A 12,383-nucleotide genomic window follows, 5' to 3' on the forward strand; every position below is an offset into this window, starting at 1 on the left:
CAGTCTAGACCCAAAAGACTACATACTATATGATTCTCTTTATTTGAAAGCATAGAAAAGGCAAAACTATAGGAAGAGAAAAAGATCAGTGATTTTTGTTGGCCAGGGGTAGAAAAGTAGCTCAGTACTGGGCAGGGAATTGGCTTGCAAAGGGACATGAGAACTTTTTGAAGTGGGAATATATTCTGTATCATAGTTATAATTCATTAAATTGCATGCTTAAAATTGGGGAATTGTATTATATTTGAATTACACTTATTTAATTATCAGTATTGAGGATTGAACACAGTGGTGCTCTACCATGGAGCTGCATCCCCAGATTTTAAAATTCATTTATTTTTTTTTTTTATTTTGATAGGGTCTCACTAAGTTGCTGAGGCTGGTCTTGAACTTGCTATCCTTTTGCCTCAGCCTCCTGAGTAGCTGGAATTACAGGCATGTGCCACTGTGCCCAGCTGAATTATACTTAAAAAAAAAAAAGTTATATTGGCTTCCTAAATAAGTTTGTATAGGACAGCAATTATGGGCTCCTAATGTTTGCTATAACTTGCTCCTTAAATGTTTGGTAAAACCATGTGGTGCTATTTCCTTTTGTGGATATATTTTAATTTTGTTTCAATTTCTTTTTTAAAAAATATTTTATTTATTTTTTAGTTTTCGGCGGACACAACATCTTTGTTTGTATGTGGTGCTGAGGACTGAACCCGGGCCGCGCGCATGCCAGGCGAGCGGGCTACCGCTTGAGCCACATCCCCAGCCCTTTGTTTCAATTTCTTTAATGGTTATATATTCAGCTTTTTTTGTTTCTTCTTGAGTAACTTTCTAGAAAGTCCCCTGTATTAACATAAATTCATGATATTCTCTTTATGTGTTAAAAATTTTAGTTGCCTATAGGTTCGTCCATTTTTGTTTTTAGTATTCTGTTCTGTTTTATCTCTCTTTTACATACTACTGCCACAGTTTGGCTATTTTATTCAGCTTTTAAAATAACTAGCTCTGGATTTTGTTGTTTCTTTTTATTCTGTTGTTGATGATGAGAAAACATCTCTGCCATTTCAACATAATTTTTAGCCTTTTAAAAAGCTAATCATTTTAAACACTTTTGCCTTATTTCCAAGACTTTTTATAGTGTTCTCAATCAAGTTCTTGAGGTGCTAATTTCCCTATTTGTTATTCGTGCTAACGGGGTAAACTCGCCCTCCCGGCCCTCATGTGGTTTCTAATTTTTATTGTGAGCTCATCTTCAGCAGCACCCCCACCCACTCCATGGGGATCCTATGTCCTTTGCCATACGTTCCATGAACCCAACAGCTATTTGTACATTAAATTCGCAGCTCAAGGTTTCTGCCGCTGTCTCCTGCTATAAACTTAGACTCTGGGTCTGTAGGTAGTTCAGTCATTGCTCTTTGGTTTTTGGGAGGAGACATTGCCTCTTTCCTCCAGAGCATCTGGACAGACTGAATGTCCTGAAAGCTTCCTGAGTTGGTAAGTTGGCAAGTTGCTAGCCTCTCACACATGGAGGGGTCCCAGGGCCAACTTCTGTCCTTGCTAAGTCCCAACAACACATCTTCCTGTCCCTGGATTGGCACTAAAATTCCATAACTGGGTCTAATATTCATGGTCCTCCTTGATGCCAGTTCACATGTGTGGGGCTCTGAGTCTGAGTTCCCTGGAGATCCCTTCTTTCTTATAAGTCACCGATATATTTGAAGACCTTTTAGGAGCTGGTAGTTGGATGAATGGGGGTGTGTTAGCCGAGTTTACTCTAGTCCCCAAACTAGAAATCTCAAAATTCAGGACAGGTTTTATCTCCTTCTCTTTCCTTGGGCTGGTGGCAGGCCGCTCTCTCACTTCCACCCTGCGTGTGGGGTTGTGGAGAGGAGGGAGGACGCTTTCTCCTCCTGTGCATTTCTCAATGTGCTACAATGAGCACAAGTTGATTCTCCAACTGGGTGTGTGTGTATAAACAGATTTGTGTACATATATTTAAATTTAAAGGTCAACACATTTCTAATTTAATTTTCATTAACTTTAAATTAAACTTAAAAATTTAAGAAGATGACCTATATATACAGCATGTAGTTGCCCCTCCGCATGCATGGTTTCCACACCCTTGGAATCAAATAACCACGAATAAAAAATATATGGGGAAAAATTGCATTTGGACTGAACATGTATGGACTTTTTTCTTGTCATTATTCCCTAAACAATGCACTCTAACAACTGTTTACATAGCATTTACATTGCATGAGGTATAGTCAGTGATCTGCAGATAACTGAAAGAATCCTGGAGGATATGCATAGATCATTTGCAGAGACTACTCTGTTTTATATAAGGGACTTGAGTATTCTTGGATTTTGATATCCTTGAGGGTCCTGGAAACATTCCCACCCCCATCCCTGCCCTAGATACTAAGGGCTGTGTGTGTGTGTGTGCATGTGTGTATTCTATATATACATATATATTTTTTTTATTTTTTTAAAACCATTGCAGCTTTATGGCAGATGAGGCAGACAGTGAGCTCCTCCCCTCTCCCTTGGATGGCTCTTTCCCTAGTTCTTCCTGGGGCACAGCCAGCTTGTCCCAGGCTTTGCAACATTCTATTTTTGTTTTTCTTATTTAACTGTGTCCCATATACAATGAGGAGTGGAGTGACCCATTCCGTAGTTTATTAGACAATTGACCTCTGTCTGCAAATGCCCAAGTCACTTGGAGCTCTGCAGGCCATTCATGGGTCCTCAAGCCCCTTCCCCATTGATTTCAGTCCCAGGCAGAGATGGCAGGGATGGACAGGAGGGGACGTGGCAGACCCCAGGAGCAGGAGTGACAGATGCATGGCAGGTCTGATTGCCCAAATCCCTGGGGTAGAGTGGCGCCTGACGGGAAGCCGGGAAGCCGGCTATGGATTTCCTTCTTACCATTCTGGCTTGCTAATGATCATGGAACCCAGCTCCAGCTAGACTGGGAGTTGTATTGGGACCCACCTCCTGGAGGAACATGGTCTTAATTATTTAATTTCTAGACCTGGACCGTGACTGAGGTTGTATCTCTGACCATCGGACCCCACAGAGGTTACATATCCTGAAGCCTGGGAAAGGGATGGGTGAGGCATCAGGCCATCAGAGCAGCAACCACACAGCACGGAAGCCTTGTTGACCTTGACCTTTGAAGTGCAGGACCCAGGAGGGGGTCAGGCCATTGGCCCTTGCTGGTTTTGCTTCCTCTGGGTGGCTGCAGCCTGTGCCCTCCCTTCCTGGCAGGCTCCATCTGGCCAGACCTTTGGCTCCTCTGTCCCTCTGTGCCCTGCGTGGCTCCCAGGCGCCTCCACTGATGACGCCCTGTGTTCCCCACAAGGGCGCGTTCATCAGGAGGGAGATGGCTGTCCCCCTCCACAGGAAGGAGCCAGGAGCAGAGGAAGCCAACACTGGAGATGCTGGCTCTCTGTGGTGCCTTCCCTACTTCTTCCTTCCCCTCCACAGAGGCAGGGTGGAAAAAAATATTGGCCGTGGTTTTGATATTAATTGAACTTGAAGCAGGGCGAGCCCAGCAGTGCGCCCTTAATGGCCAGCTCTGGCCTGCTGGCACTGGGTGGACGAGGGGTTCTCCATCACTGTGAGCGGCAGCCAGCGTGTCGGACTCCACATCCTGGCATCTTCCTGCTCCCAGCCCCGGGGCCTGCCCGGCAGGGTCTGAAGGCAGGCCACCAGGAATGAGGGGAGAGGGAGAGGGCAGAGGGGAGCAGGGCCGCTATCACCCCCTCAAACACATCTCGTGCCAGGAGAAAATTCCTACCTGCTTTGGGCTCAAATTCCTTCAAAGCTGAGCTGAAACCCAAGAGGTACCAATGGCACTATCATCCAGTAACACTTTAGTCTGAATTTGTAGAGCCTTGTCATCAATGAGGATAGTCACAGCACCTGTTTCAGGGACCTGGCGAGGTCATGCTCAGGGCCCAGGCCACATCTGACACTGTCATTAGCTGCTCTTTTAAGTTGAGCTGTAGCTTTACTGAAGTGACTTACACAAGGTCTCTTGGTGGGTAAGTGGTGGACCTGGGATTTGAACCCTTTACAAAAAAGGGGCTCCAACCACACCCTTTAGCTCCAACCACACTGGCTTGAGCCCTCCAGCCCCCAAATGGTTTGCCATCTGTTCGCCAAGAAGTCACAAAAGCCACTGTTCCTCAGTCGCATTCATTCTGGGTTCAAATCCCAGGGCCATCACTCACCCACCGAGAGACCTCGTGTAAGTCACTTCGCATCTCTGTACCTTTGTTTCTGCGTCTATACGTGGGTGACAAACACAGAAGCCACTTTGCAGAGGCGTGTTCAGATTGAAGGAGGGAGGTGCCCAGGTCCGGGCCCAGCACAGTGGTGTCCCTAGCTGGGCTTGCTGTCTATTCTACCAACACACACCTGTGCTGGGACCAGGGTGGGGCACCAGAAGGCCTCTGGGGACAGTCATGTCTGAAGGTGGTGGGATTCCTGCTACAAACGCACTCATCTGTTGGAGACAGAAAGGGGCTCCCACCACATGGCTCCTACCCGAGTAGCTGGGAAGGGCCCTTCTTGGAACAAAGACTCCCTGCTTTGACCTGGGCCCTGGCAGCAACTAGACCAGGCAGGTGAGGCAAGAAGGAGAGTGGCATTGTGTGCTGGGGTCCCCTCTGTCACGCTGCAATCCCCCAGGTATTCTAGATGGGGAGCTGAGGGAGGTGGGAGACAGGGAACAGCAGGTGGCTGTGAACTGGCCTGGGCAGGCAGTGTCCAGGTGCATCTCCACCATGTCCCCCAGCCCTCCCCTGACCCAGAGTGCCTGCTCGACGACGCTTCCCATCTCAATATGGAACCGGGCTCTGAGGTCACAGGGACAGCTCAGGGTGTGCGGGTCCTGAGGGCCGCAGTGAGGGGCAGGTGGTGCTGGCCTGGCTTCTGAGACTGCAAAGCTCTCCATGGCTCCTCAGCTCCACCCAGACAGGAGTGGCTCTCGGGGAGGAATGAAGTATACTGACACCTGCTGTCACACAGACAGACAGACCTGAAGCACATTCAGCTGGTGAAGGACGTCAGATACAAAGGCCACACACTGCCCGACCATGAGTCCATTTATATGACATCCCCCTCAGAGGCAGAGCCCGAGGGCCAGAAAGCAGAACGGTGCTGGGCGGGGCCTCAGGGAAAGGGACCTGGCGCATTGGCTGATGGAGGTGAGCTGAGGGTGCCACAGAAGCACAAATAAAGGTCCCCAAATGGGAACACCTGGAGGAGGCCACACCTGAGCTGAGCCCATAACCTCACCTGGTTTCTGTCTGGAGAATAGTTTTTATTTTAGAAAAAGGGAAGAAGAGAGGAGTTTGGAAGAGTCAGCCTCTGTGCTGGACGCTTTGGTTACCTTTTCCTTTCGCAAATTGCAGGGATTCAGAAAGCGCGTGGGCTCCTTGGGTTCAAATCCTGCCTCTACCAGGTATGAGCTGGGGGACAGGGGACCGGTTACCTGACTTCTCTGTGCTTCAGTTTCTTCACCTATAAAGTGGGGTTCATGGTGGTGATGTCACCATGATGTGGTGATGTCACCTCTCTCTGACGTCACCACATCATGAGAGGCTCAGGCAGAGTAGCCCATGGGAACCCAGAGTAGGAAATGGGCCAAGAGCTGCTGTCCCCATTGCGTCTTCTCCATTGCAGATGGCTGCTTTGGGGCCAGGGACACGGTGATTTTTAAGGACTCATAGCCTTTTTTTTCTTCCCAGCCACAAACTTCGACCGAACCTGTTCAGACATCACGGGGAGGGCAGTACTCCATGGCTGGGCAGATGCCCCTTGGAAGCACAGGTACCAAGAAGACAGGTAACCGATCCCCAGTCACTCATCTGCTGCCCAGCTCATCACCTTGAACCACAGAGGGTCTAGGCAACAGCCCAGCCCACCCAAGTCAGAGTTGTCCTTCTGTCCTTCCTGCCCAGCTGTGTCCCCCATGTCAACCTGCAGGGAGGTGCATTCTTGGTGCAGCTGTCCCTCTGTGGCTTGAGAGCTCCCCATGGGACACTGAGTCCAACACTGCTTATTCCAGTGGCTTCCTGACCCCAGGCCAGGCTGACAGCTGGCTCCCTTACAGGCAGGAGGGGTGGGTGCTTCTGCCAGCCTCCACCCCTGTGCTGTCTCCCTCCATGAAGCTCATGGGAGTCCAGATGCCTGGACCAGCATGTCCCCACAACATCCCTGCAGGGCTGTGGCCCAGACAGCCTGGGCTTGAGCACCAGGGAGCAGGAGGCAGTCCTCATAAGTTAGCCCAGGAGAATACCAGGTCTACCTCCTGGCAGCTTCTTTTTTCTGACAATTCAGATTTCCTCTTTGGAATTCTAGAGATGGGTCTCATTTCCTCCACATTCTGCAATGAAACAGAAACTACCCTGGTAACCGGGACCCGGGCAGGGCCGATAATCAGCTCCCCCATTTTGCTTGAGCTAAAAAACTCTCAGGCTTTGGACCTGCAGAGATCTGGGTTCAAAACTCGACTTTGCTTCTTATTAACTGGGAAACCGTTGGGAAGCTGCTCCACCTCTCGGAGCCCCAACCAATGCATCTGTGAAGTTCCCTTTATTGGTAACAACAATAAAAACCACACCACCAAAGCCCCACCCAGCGACACTCTTCTTCCCTCTATTTCACACACAGGAAGTCTGAGCGAGATGGAGAACTCAAGCTCCCCCAGCAGTGAGCAGAAGACCCTGCTCTGCAGGCAAGGCCCTCCCCTGCACTGGAGTTAGCCATGGGCTCTTCTGTAGACCACCACCCAGCCCGCTGTGGCCGTGTGGGAACTGGCGCCCTCTTCTGGCCTTTGCTTTTTTTTGGAGGGGCTACTGGGGATTGAACTCAGGGGCACTAGACCACTGAGCCACATCCCCAGCCCTATTATTTTATTTTATTTTATTTAGAGACAGGGTCTACATTGAGTTGTTTAGCACCTCTCTTTTTGCTGAGGCTGGCTTTGAACTCACCATCCTCCTGTCTCAGCCTCCCGAGCTGCTGGGATTACAGGCGTGGGCCACTGCACCCGGCTGGCCTTTGCTTTTAGTCTAATGGAACAGTCTGATTTCTCTGTCCATCTGCTCATTGGTGCCTTCGGTCTAGGTTTATCTCCAAGGAATCACAGCCTGTTGAGCTCTGGGGCGGGAAGACCTTCAGAGCTTGTGGACTGGAAGCCCCTAAGGGAGGGGCATTCCCTAAAGCCCACCTGACCCTTGCTAGTCAGGGTTCTAGAAACGGGTGTGGGAAAAATGAATCCTCCCTCCCCTCCCCTTCCTCTAGGGACACGAAACAGGGGCCCAGAGATGAGTGGCGACTGGCCTCAGATGGCACACAGCCAGAGAACCTGGTTTGAACCCGGGTCTCCTGACGTCCAGCCCTAGGCCAGGGCTCCTCCTGCAGGGGCTCCCTGAGAAGAGCGTCCCCACTCTTTTCCGTGGCTGTTCTTGTCTAGGGCAGCTGACGAGGGCTGGGCAGAGGCTCCTGGGCAGGTGCAGACAGGACCTTCCGCCCATCAGGCATCACCTTCAGGTGAGTCAAAGCAGCAAAGGTCACAGTGGTGGGGTTTGGGTGTCAGAGGACAGGGGCTTCCCATCATCCCAGAAACCACAGGCCACAGCCGCCTCTGACGGCAGCTAGCCCGGAATGAACGGGAAATGCACAGACAGGCCCACACCTCCTGAGAGAGGCGCCCACTCTCTGGGGCACACACCCTCACACCTGAGTGCCCAGCAGGCCCAGAATGTCCTTCCTGGGGGGTGTCCCTGTCACTGCAGTCCATCTGCAGGGAAGACACTCCCACAGGGGACAGGGAGTCCACAGTGAGAGTCACTAGAGAGAGGGTCTGGGTTGCCATCAGCTGCTCCTCTTTTGTCGACTGTCTGGGGTATTTTTAAACCTGTATTTGCAGCGAGGAAGGTGCTTGTGACAGGCGCTTGAAGAAGAACCTGCGGGTGGGTAACGGGGGCTCTCCGACGCAGGGGTTTGGGGGTGTGAAGCTGATGCTGGGGCTGCCCTGGGTAACCACATGCCTTTCCCTTCGATTCAGGCTCTGCTCCCAGGAGAAGCATCATTTGACAAAGGTTGGCAAGCTGGCCCTGAAGTCCCCTGGGGACATTGACTCAGAAAGGGTGGCTCCTGCGGGACTCCTTGGGTTTGTGTTTAACTTGCCTCAACCTCACCAAATAGCAGGGTCGCCGCTCAGTAAACAGGTGTGCAAGCCCAGGACAGGAGCCCCTGGCTGGGAGGAGGAGCAGGGTGCTCCAGCCCCCTGGCTTCTGGCTGGCCTGGGAGCACCCAGGGCAGACATACCCCACCCCGCACTCCCCCTGCAGAGTGCAGCTTTGGACTCCACATGTGGCAAAGGAAGGGGCTGAGCTGTATTTGAACTCAGGGCTTCACAGTTCCAAAGTGTACATTTCAGTGTGAGACGGTAGCGCACGGGCTGCCCAAGTTCATGTCCCAACTGTAACCCTCCAAGTTCCTTCACCCTTCCTGGCCTTCTTCTCTCAATAGAAAGATCAAGTCAAGAAACACTTCGCTTGTAGGACTATTGGGGGGAGGTGTGGGAAAGCACTGGATATGGTGTGCGCCCCTAGCAGGCACTGAACGCTCACTGACCCCCTTTTTACCCAGAGAGAAAGCTGATGGTCCTCATCCATGGGCCCCATCAGAACCACCCGCCTGCCCTCACAGGGCCACTACCTCCCCCTGGGTCCTTAACTCTCTCCCTGCTGCTGAATCTCCCTCCCTCCTCTCCTTCTGGCCTCTGTTGAAATGTCACCTGCTCAGTGAGGCCTTTCCCAGGCTCAATGTTGAAAGTGGCAGACCCCCCCAGTCCACAGGCTGCAAACTCTGACCCTTTGTGTTCCCAGCATTTCCACCATGCAGCCAAGTGCGCAGCCAAGTGCGTATTCGACTTCCTTAGCACATTTATTGTCCCTCTCTCTTTACAATGCTGCTCCTAAGGGAACAGGATTGATTTTTATTCATAGCTGTAGTCTCAGTGGTTCTCAACAGTGGACTCTCTGGCTCCCTAGGGGATAAATGGCAATCTCTGGGGACATTTTTGGTTGTCACAATCTGGTGTGTGGTACTGGTATCTAGTGGGTAGAGACCAGGGGGGTTGCTGAATATCCTACAGTGCCTGGGACATTTGCCAATCCATCAAATGTGAGGATCATTCAGCTCCCAATGCCAATGGTACCACAGCTATATCCCCTTTGCTTAAATCAGAAGTTGTTATGTGCATAATAGGTGCTCAATAAATACTTGTTATAGAAGAATAAAGAGATGTTATCATCATTGTCATCATGATTATTTAAGAACAGATATGGTCAAGAATAATCCTTAAGAATGGATGTCCCTCCCAAGTTTATGGCCAACAAGTCACACTGGTGGCATGTCACATCTTCCCTTTGGCCAGGGGTATGCCCTCTGGAGCACCCAGAATGGATTGCAAATTGCTCATTGCTGGATCATCATGAGCTAAGACAAGTCCATGTTGCCAGGCACCGGGGAGCCCCGGTGAGGCTGCCCCACCCCTCATTAACCAGCCTGGCTTATGGGCTGCCTGGGTGGGGACGCTCACTCCTGGTATCCTAGCGCTCATGGAAGCGCTCAGGATTTTTTGTTCAGTGGGGCCAGGAGCCACCTGTGTTCAGGGCCACCCCAGCAGGATCCCTCTCCTGCAGCCCAGAAGCCTCTCGGGTCTGGGTGAACGATGCTGTTTTTGCTTCTCTCCAGAGAGGGCGATGTGACGGACATGGACGGTCAGGGTGGCGCAGGTGTCAGAGCCTCCCCTGGCCCAGCCCAGCCCCGCCAGCCAGGGGATACTTCCTTGTTCTGCTGACCTAACAAATTCCACTGACAATGTGACAGACTGTGCTCACATACAAAGAACACCACCTATCGACTGCTTGGACCCTGGGAACTGCGCGTTGGATGGCCATTCCCTGAAGGGCAGCAGGGCAAGGAGAGGAAGGAGGCTTCTGCCTTTTCCTGGGGTTTTCTTCACCTCCCTAGGGCTGCCAACGCCTGGGTCAGCGCCATCTAACACCTCGTTCTCTGCAGGCGCCCACCCTCTTCCCACCAGGAATTCCACTGAGATCTACCACGTTCCCCGCCTGTGCCCGCCTGGGTTGCATCTCCTCCCCAGGCGTCCTGGGCTCGGCAACTGGGTCTTTATATTGTGGTTGTCGTTATGAAAAAGTCCTACAGTCTCTGCAGCAGCCGCGCATGGTGAGCCTGGCCACGTCCCATCTTCTCTCTCCTGCACTTCACTCTGTTCTTCTGCCCTCTCCCTCTCCTCCCAAACATCCGGCAAGTTCCTAAACAAGTAATTGATGCTAAGGTCCACTGGCTGAATGAGTGGATCCAAGGCCATGAGCCAGAGGAATAGATCTCTCATGGTGGAACATTGCTACCAAACAGCTAGGTTTGGGCGGGGAAAGGATGATGTTTGGTGGGCAGGGACTTTCCTGATGCCCCTGAAGTCACATGCAGCTGATCTAATTCTGCCAGGGAGTAAGACTGGTCTAAAACCCATGATGGGTTGACAGGACAAGCATTGTGCCAAGCGACCACTTGGAAATGAACCAGGAGCCTGCATGGGGTGGCCCAGAATGTTGATGGCTAGAAGCCTGGGGACTGAAGTACCAGCTCTCCCCAGAGAGAGGGCTTGGTAGAGATTCCTCATGGAATCTGTGAGATTCACCCCACTCCCCGGGCTCTAGGGATAGCCGGAGGCATCTGAGCTCACTGTCGCCTCTCCCAAGCCCAGTGTCTGAGGGTCTGGCTGGATGCTGGGAGAAGTTGAGGCACAGCAACCCATCCTGGGCACCTCTAGGGAACTGCATGCTGTCACCTGTGACCTTACTTTGTTCTCACAGCACCCTGGTGGCTGGTTTACAAATGAGGAAACTGATTCTCCAAGCAGTGCAGTGACTTGGCCAATGTCACCCACTTAGTAGGTGCACTAGCTGGGGTTTGGAGCCTACATTTCCCACCACAACCCAAGGCCAGCCTTTTCCAGTCAAGTGTGAACAATTCAGCCAACCCTCCCCTGCATCTCCTCCCTACCAAGTCACGAAACCCTGACTCAGAAGGCTGAGAGTGCTGAGCCCCCAGGAGACAGCCATGGATGAGGGGCCCTGGGGTGCGGCCCACCAGGATGCTGGAGTTCTTATGTCACTAACAGTCGACCATCTCCTGCCAGGGCAGACACAGTAGCCCTCACCACACACAGCTCCTCAGCACATCCACTGCTTCCACATGTCGGGAGGGAGGTGGAAGTGCGGGTAGGGACATGAGATCTCACCATTATTAGAATTTGAGGGGGTTTTGGCCCTGAGATGCCCTCACTATGCCCAGGTACTAAGTTAATAGAGAAGGGAGGCTGAGCTAGGGCTTCTCAGGCAGGAAGGGGGCACCAGCAGGAGGGAATGGCTCTGGGGTCAGCAAGAAGGGGCAGCCAACCAGTCCCCAAGATACTTGTGGTCCTGGGATGTCCTAAAACCAGGACATCAGATGCAGGCTAGAGTCCCCACCCCCATCTCCAGGGCAATTCAGGCTGTTCATTCATCAAGCTTGGGGGGGGGGGTTGTAGAGAGAGAGAGAGAGAGAGAAGGGAATAGGTTTGAGGTGGCTGGGGTGAGGGTCTCTCCCCTTGCGGTCCCCTGGATGGAGGTGTGCGAGAGCCAGCTCTGGTGACATTCTGAATGTGATGTCTGTCAAATTGTGACAGGCTCCCACTCGAAGACCCTGTCCTGGATCCTGCTTTCCCTGGGTCATTGACAATCTGGTACAAAGTGGTGAGTCTCTTCCCTTCTGGAGACAAGAGCTTCCTCATCCATGGAAGGGGGCATGCGTGTGCCAGGCAGGGTCGGGTCAGTGCATGTGGCTGTGCCTGGGCAGTCAGAATATAAGCCCTTTGCTTCCCAGCCAGGCACCTGAGATTTCTCTCTCAAGCCCCTTTCCAACCATGAAGGGATAATCCGATTTTACTTTTAAAAATTTAACAAGCAGCATCTTCATTAATTGCCAAATTTGGATGAGGCCAAAGAGGTCAAGTAATTAAAACAAAGGGCTCTGGAGTGATTGGGGACATTTCTTGGCGTGTGACTGCAGGTTGATATCTCACACTCAGCCTCTGCGGCTGGGTCCCGATGGCTGCCCCTCTTCTGCCCTGTGTGCCCATCTCTGACCGGTGGCACCCAGCAGACCCTTCCTCCTACCAACCGGCCCCAGGCATCCTCGCTGTGGGGAGTCCGGGGCCACCAGACGTCCCTGGGCAGACTCACCGGAGACTGGCCGGCTGGTCCCACCAATGGATAAGCGAGGCCACCTGGCAGCTCAAC

General features: G+C 52.0%; 1 protein-coding gene across 3 annotated transcripts in view; it reads right to left on the reverse strand.

Moving 5' to 3' along the window:
- Positions 1–12,383, reverse strand: part of CACNG5 (calcium voltage-gated channel auxiliary subunit gamma 5) — a 39,467-nt gene that overhangs the window by 26,547 nt on the left and 537 nt on the right. The window lies entirely within an intron of this gene.

The sequence above is a fragment of the Spermophilus citellus genome (genome assembly GCF_964194105.1).
Source record: "Spermophilus citellus genome assembly, chromosome: 17".
Taxonomy (NCBI): Eukaryota; Metazoa; Chordata; class Mammalia; order Rodentia; family Sciuridae; genus Spermophilus; species Spermophilus citellus.